The sequence below is a fragment of the Rattus norvegicus genome, chromosome 5 (assembly GCF_021556685.1).
Source record: "Rattus norvegicus strain SHRSP/BbbUtx chromosome 5, alternate assembly SHRSP_T2T, whole genome shotgun sequence".
Taxonomy (NCBI): domain Eukaryota; kingdom Metazoa; phylum Chordata; class Mammalia; order Rodentia; family Muridae; genus Rattus; species Rattus norvegicus.
In genome coordinates this window covers 5,190,424-5,198,161 of record NC_141538.1, presented here as the reverse complement: position 1 = coordinate 5,198,161, position 7,738 = coordinate 5,190,424, and the positions used below count along the sequence as shown (strand labels likewise).

The window sequence follows — 7,738 nt, the reverse complement described above, 5'->3', positions numbered from 1 at the left end:
CATAGGCCTTCTTCACATTGCATCTATATAGGCCTTCCTATCTTCCTCTCCAGTGCTGAGACCAAAGTGAGATCAAAGTCATGCATCACCATGGGTGCCTTCCTTTTCATTTTTTTCTTTCATCCTAGGAAGTGTGTGTGTGTGTGTGTGTGTGTGTGTGTGTGTGTGTGTGGAGAGAGAGAGAGAGAGAGAGAGAGAGAGAGGGAGGGAGGGAGAAGGAGAGGGAGAGAGGCAGAGGGAGAGAGAGAGAGAGCGTTCTAGAGAGAGAGAGAGAGAGAGAGAGAGAGAGCTTTAAAATCAGAACTCAAGACTTTTTTCTTCCTATCCCTATCCCAATCCCCCCAAACCAGCAGTAAAGCCACCAGCACCAGAGACAGAGGAAGATGAAATCTCTAGTCTGAAAAACTAGAGGAGGGAGATAAACAGATCTCTCTCTCTCTCTCTCTCTCTCTCTCTCTCTCTCTCTCCCTCATCATTTGTAAAAGTGTTCCCTTTGTGCTGTGTGGATTCCACTTTATTAAACAAGTTTCACATCGTACTAGCTCCAAAGAGGAGTCAACAGTCTCTTGGCATGCAGGCAGTTGTTGCCTGCTTTAAATATTTTTTGGTGTGTTTGTTTGTTTGTTTGTTTCAAAACCCAGCACCTGCCTTTGTTCAACAGATCCAAACCCAGTTCTCCAAGGGAAAAATGGAGTCAAGTCCGAACTCACTGGCATTTAAGTCATCTGCCATTGACAGTCATAGGAGATGCGATTATCGTGCTTTCTCCAATGGAGATTCACCTGGGTATGCATCAACCACATATAAGGAAAGGCCTGGGGTACAATGGGGTGGTGGATGGGGAGGAAGGATCTGGAAAGAGCTTTTCGATGGGAAACTATGATCAGAATGTTGCATAGAAAACAAAATTTGTACTTTAAAAAAAAAAAAAAAAGCTCCCGATATCTATCCAAAAAGGAAAGGAAAAAAAAAAAAAAACCGACAGCACAACTCTACTAAATGCAAATGTTCCATCTCCCTGTATCCAACCACTCCACTCCCAGATAGGTAGATGATAGTTTACACTTCTGTCCCAGTTGTGCTATCGAGGTCAATAAAAGGGGAACCACCTCTGTGGTCCTGTTTTACACACTCGAAATAAAATGAGTGGATAGACGTGCCTGGCATTTTAAGATGCTCAGTTTCTTTGCAAGATTCATTTTGTTTCATTCTTTTAAAGGTTTATTTATTTATTTTCATTTATATGAGTACACTAAAGCCTTTTTCATATACACACGGCAGTAGAGTACACGGGATATCCCTTTGCAGAGGGTTGTGAGCCACTATATGGTTTCTGTGGAATGAAACTCAGGACCTCTGGAAGAGCAGAGCAGTGAGTGCTCTTAACCTCAGAGCCATCTCTCCAGCCCTTCACAAGCTTTATTTAACTAAACATTAAACATGAATCAGAAATGCCAAATCTTGCAAATATGGTCCAGATTTTGCCTTACTTAGAAATCCAGAGCTGGCAGGGCGATGCTAGGATTTGAGAGTGAGCAAAGGGAGTCTTCCTCTTTCCCTGAGGGTGTGCTATCAATTCCATTACCATTTCCAAACAGCTGGGTGTGAGTCTAACTAAGGTTTTCTTCAGTCATTTGCCATGAGCCAGAGCACTGAAAGGACAGCTAGGGATCAAACATTCACACTGAAATCATCACTCACTGATTTCAGGCAGAAAACTTGACCCCCCCCCCCCCCCCAAAGAGGCACCGACTGGCTCAGCACTGAAGCAACCATGCTAGGGCAGCTGCAGTATTTCCCTGACAGAGCTTCAGTGCCATGCATATTCTCCAGCCCCACCCCACCCCCTCTTAGCTAGCTCCTGTCCACCCCTCCCCCTTCCCCCACATACAGGGAGTAGGCCTCCTGTGTGTATGTGTGGTGGTGGTGGCGGCGGGGGGGGGGGGGTGGTGGAAATATCTCTTGAGAGAGAGTTCGGGTCTCCCAAACAAATAAATAACTGGAAACTTCATTTATTTCCTTTATTTCATTGAGCATACAGTGGAAGAGTTAAAAGGAACAGGGAAACTAGGCCAACTGGTAGAGCTCCTTCCATTTTGTTTCAAAAAGGAAAAGTCAAAGAAACAACACTACCTGGTTTTCATGAAAGGAACAGAATGGTAAAGGTTGATACATCTGCTCACCACTTAATACTTTGGCTTTTAATAAAAGGGCCAACAGATCTACCTCCTATTTGGTAAAAAAGAGAATAAAAACCCACAAAAACATTCTGTCAGCCAACTTCCCTTTAAACCTCTGTTAAACAGGAAGACTGGTTTTTTTAAACATCATTTTAAATATTTAAATATGTATTTGTGTGTGTGTGTGTGTCTCTGTGTGTGTGAGTGCCTGTGTGTGTGTGTGTGTGTGTGTGTGTGTGTGTGTGTGTGTGTGTCTGTCTGTCTGTCTGTCAGTGTCTTCTGTATGGAGAGGAAGTGCTGTAATACTCGGGGCGGGGGAGGAGGATCCCTCAATTGACCAGACCTGACACCCTCCCCGCACTGCTCCATCACAATCCCTGCTGTTCCCGAAATGCTCACTTGGCTTGCAGGCTGTGGCACGGGCCACGATGGCGACCAGGACACGGGGACGCCCCTCCCGGTGAGAGGAGGGACTCACACAGGCCCAAGAAAGGACCAGACACCCCCTCGGCCTTCTCCATTAATGATCCTTCCGCCGGTTCACCTACAGAAACCTTGTTATGACTTTTACTTCCTCTAGATAATCAAGTTCCACCATCTTCTCAGCCCTCCCACAGGGCCATGGGCGGATGAGGCCTCACTAAACCATCCAATCAGTAGTAGCAAAGGGTAGTGTGTAGAAGGGACAGGGACTTAATCAAAGCAAGCTTATGACCCGCACTTACTGGGAATTCCTCTTTCATAGGGAATAATTGTAATCCCCGATCTCCATCATGAATGTGGTTCAATGGGTTACACGCGCCTGCAGGCATAGGATAGGCACATGCTGAGCCAGTCAGTGTGGTGCACGTGCAGCCCAGGACATCTAAGGGCATCACAGACCTGTTATTGCTCACTGTCAGGTGGGTGAACACCACTTGTCCCTCTAAGAAGTTGGGGGACCCCGACTGCTTGGGGGTCGCGTAACTAGTTAGCATGCCAGAGTCTTCTTCCTTATCTGAATTAACCAGACATATCGCTCCACCAACTAAGAACAGCCATGAACCACCACCCAAGGAATCGAGAAAGACCTATCAATCTGTCAATCCTGTCTGTGTCCAGGCTGGGTGAGGATTCCCGTGTTGAGTCAAATTAAGCTGCAGGCTCCACACTTGGTGGTGCCTTTCTGTCAATTCTGTTAAGTTTCAGCTTTGCAACCATACTCCACCGGAACCCAAAGACTTTGGTTTCCCAGAAGATGCTTGACTATCATGGGAATAACGCCACCACGAACCCAGTCGGCATCTGTTTAGTTATGTACCCCCATTTGATTTTCTTTTTCTTTCTCCATTTCTCTTTCTTTTTCTTTCGATGGGGGAGGGCATTTTTTTAATTCACATTTTAAGTATTATCCCCTTTCCTGATTTGTCCTCTAGAAACCAGCTATTATTTCCCCTCATGCCTCCTGTTCTGTGAGGGCAGTTCCTCAGTCACCCACTCACTCCTTCCAACCTGCCCATTCTGACAGTTCCCTACACTGGGGCATCAAGCCTTGACAGGACCGAGGACATTTGCTCCCATTGGTGCCTGAAAAGGACATCCTCTGCTTCATATGCAGATGGAGCCATAGGCTCATCCTTGTGTGTTCTTGGGATGGTTGTTTAGTCCATGGAAGATCGAGGGCAGGGGTTTGGTTGGTTGATATTGTTCTTCTTATGGGGTGGCAAACCCCTTCAACTACTTCAGTTCTTTCTGTAACTCCTCTCTTTGGAACCTTGTTCTAAGTTCAATGGTTCACTGCAAGCATTCTCCCTTCTTCCCTCCCTCTCTGCTTCCCTCCCTTCCCATACCACTCTATGTTTGTATGTTTGTGTGTTTGTGTGTCTCTGTTTATGTGTGTGTGTGTTTCTGTCTGTCTGTGTGTCTTTCTGTATGTCTTTCTAAGTGAATGTCACTTTTCTTTTCTTAGATAAAGTGATGAGATAAAAGTCTTACCCAAGCTATGCAAATACGTCCTTTAGGCTGAGGCCAGAGTATGTTTTCCCTCTGTTCTACTATTTATAGACCTAATACTAGGAGCTTCTAGCCTCCATGTAATCCAACCTTCCAAGCTGACTGACTCAATATGGTTTCTCTTGGCATCTTCATGAGATATTCTGCTTGGACTCACATTAACTTGGACAATGTGTTACAATCTTCTGGATCCTTCTAATTCTCCAGCTTTTTCTGTTTTCCCCAGTGAATAGTTTGTTCTCTCAGAACCTGAATCTGTAAAAACATGTCCAGAAAACTTCCATAAACACATGCCACACACTACAACTTCTCTTTCTTGCTCACTTCTCTCTGTCTTTCTTTTGTCTATTTTTGTCTCTCTTTCTCTACTCTTGTGCATTCTCTTATTCCTAAGCTGTTCTCATGTGAATTGGGCACATTTTATCTGTGATACTTTCTGTCACTTTTTTCTTTGAATTACTACTTTATCTGACCCTCAATTATATGACACTTTCAAACATGGCTACTTCCTTATATAAACTAACCTTACAATGTACAATCATTTTGCTAATATTTATCTACCTAGTTCTTACCTGGACCTATTGGTTGTAAAGAATTAACCTTTCAGGATGCCTATATTTATGGCAGAATCGTTCTGACCTTTCATATATGATGTCCTGTGTCTCAAAGATGAGGGTATTAGAATAAAATTATTTTACACATTTTGAAGAACGTTGAAAGATTCAACTTAAGTCTTATTTTATGATCCCATTAGCAGCCATCAGTCCAAAACACAAAATCACTAAACAAATCCTAGTTACATCAGGTAGGGTGGGAAGATATCCCAGTGATTAAGCTGGCAGGAAATGTTAGAGAGACATGGGAAGAAGATTGTTTATTGGTCTATATTTATCGCTTGCTCAGCCTGTGTTTTTATAAAAGCTAGAACAATAAACCCAGGAGTGGGACAACCTACAGGGAGTTGGGCCCTCCAACAAAATTATTGATCAATAAAGTGCCCACAGGCTTTTTCATAGGACAATCTTATGAACAATTTTTTCTCAGTTAAGATTTCTTCTTCCAAGTTATCTCTAGTTTTATATCACATTGATAAAAAACCTTCCTATATAGTTTGTAGGTGAGAGTTTGTGGATGTATATCTCTAAGGTTCTGTATTGAAGTGATATCATTAAAAATTTTACAAAAGAATGGCTAATAATAACCTCTGTGTGTGTGTGTGTGTGTGTGTGTGTGTGTGTGTGTGTGTGTGTGTGTGTGTTTCTTTAATCCCGCAGGCTTTCGCCTGATTCTCGGTACCGTGTCAGTGCGGGCATTGGGCATCGACAGTGTATGTCAGTGAAATTATGTGTGTATATGTGTTTCTGCATGCCCACAGATATTATATGTATCATAATAGGGTATTAAAGAGGACAATGACTTAATCTAAAGAAATGCTTTAGATTATAGCACACACCAGCAAGAAAACATTCCTTTTTTTGGCATGGGGTAGCAATTGGGCTTGCAACAATAAATTATGAAATATACTAGGAAGAGTGAAATAGCTCAGTAGGTAAAGATATTTGTTGCCAAGGCTGTTAACCTTGGTTTGGTCCTTGGGACATACACAATGGAAGGAGGAAATGAATGCCATTAATTGTACTCCGTCATCCTGTATCCCTGTAAATATGTGTGTTCCGTTTCTCCCATTTCTGAAGCAAGAAAAAAATTACATACATGGAATTTCTGCCTAGTATTACAGAGCAACAGAACATAATATTGAGAATTAAAAAAAGAATACAAACATAGTTCATATGAAGGCAACTTGGTCTTACAGAGATAAACTAAACAACTCCTGGATAAAATAAGTTCAGACTCATGAACATGTATTACTCAGACTGGTGAATCAAAAAACTTAAATATGGGGCATGTAGATTCCAGAGACTTTTCCACAGTGGAATTGTGTAACCAGGGTGACCAGACAATAGCACTTGTATTTGTATCACTTAGATTTATAGGGACCTTTCCATAAATGGTGGAGGAATAGGCATCTACACTGAAATGTACTGTATGTAACTAGAGAAATAAAACAAAATGTTCTCCTTTATAACCAAATCAGGAATACGACTAGGAGATTCCAGCTTTCTTATTCACATCATGAAATAGAATCAAGTGACCTTGTTCCAATATGATATTCTTCATTCTTTCTGAGATATGAGTTAGAGGATGAAAGAAAATACCCCAACAACTTGGGTTTAGGGTAATATACTAGTTAAAAATGTCTGGTGTATGAGTCCAAGGGGATCTGACATCCATCAGGAGTCCTGGAATACTTCCACTGGACTCTCCACAGTGGTTGCCTGTGCAGGATTTAGTTGCTGAATCAGCACTCATTTTTCAAATGTAGAAGACATCAAAATATAGACAATAGGGATCATGCTAATATTCATTTACAAAGCACCCCCACAAGTTTTCTATTGTCTTACTTGGAAAGGATAAATTTAAAAGAGTAAAACAGTATTATTATACTCAAGGAAAAAACTTGTGTCAAAGAAAGAAAACAGTAATTAAAGGCAAAAGTCTCTGTTTTTCAATAGAGTGACTATAAGGAAAAGAAGTACACTTTAAGCAGCAATTGTTGTTATCTTCTTCAAATTCATGGAGCATGGATGTTATAAAATGAATGATAAGATAGAATAACAATGTAGGGTTAGAAGCTAATTGAGAGAGGAGCAGAAATTAAAATCAAAGCTGCTCAGAGCATCAAAGAAGCCTGTGGTAAAACCAAATCTGTAGCAACACAATTGTAAGCAATACCCATTATGGAAAAGTAAAAGACAATTCAAAAGGCATATTAGTGTATATGATGGACACTTTTGTCAACTTGGATTTAGATGCCTCTAAATCTGGAGAGGTTTGTCTCCTATTGAGAAGGCAAAATGTTGTTCCCCTTCAGAAATATGAAGTAGATTGAATAATTTTACCCTCTTTGTCCTAGTAAAAAAAAAATAAGGCCAGAAAATAATTTAAATTGTAAACATGTGTTTGGGGGGCTGTTTCTTTCTTAAATTATGTGTGAATATTTGCCTGCATAGGGTTGCCTGTGGAGGCTAGAAAACGAAGGGTATTGGGTCCCTGAAACTGAAATTACCAGTGATTATGAGTCATCTTGTTCTTTGAATCTAACATGGGTCTTCTTCAGAAGTAGTACATGTTCTTAACTTCTCCGTCAACTCTCCAGTGTCCTGTAAAAATAAGTTAAAAAAATATTTCTGTTGCCTAAAGACAAGGAGGCTGAATGAATATAATGATTCTGAGGTTATTTTTAAAGATGAAATTCATTATGATAGACAATGGGCATAATATATCTAAAACTAAGAAAAGATAAAGTGCAAACCATAAGGAACAGTGTGCTGTATGAGAGATGTTGCAGGGTAAAAAATGACATGAAACTTTCTAAAGAGGCTTGAGTCTGCTTATAAGGTCACAGTACTTTGTGTGTACATGTTTGTGTGGGGGCACATGTGTCTGCAGTTGCATGTCCATAGGTGTGAATAAGGAGGTCAAAGGTCAATACTGGGTATCATTCT

The 7,738-nt window shown here is 41.2% G+C and overlaps 1 pseudogene; it reads right to left on the bottom strand.

Moving 5' to 3' along the window:
* Positions 1 to 2,701: 2,701 nt before the first annotated feature.
* Positions 2,702 to 3,605, bottom strand: LOC148005588 (18S ribosomal RNA; annotated as a pseudogene; the record flags this gene model as incomplete).
* Between the last annotated feature and the right edge of the window lie 4,133 nt (positions 3,606 to 7,738).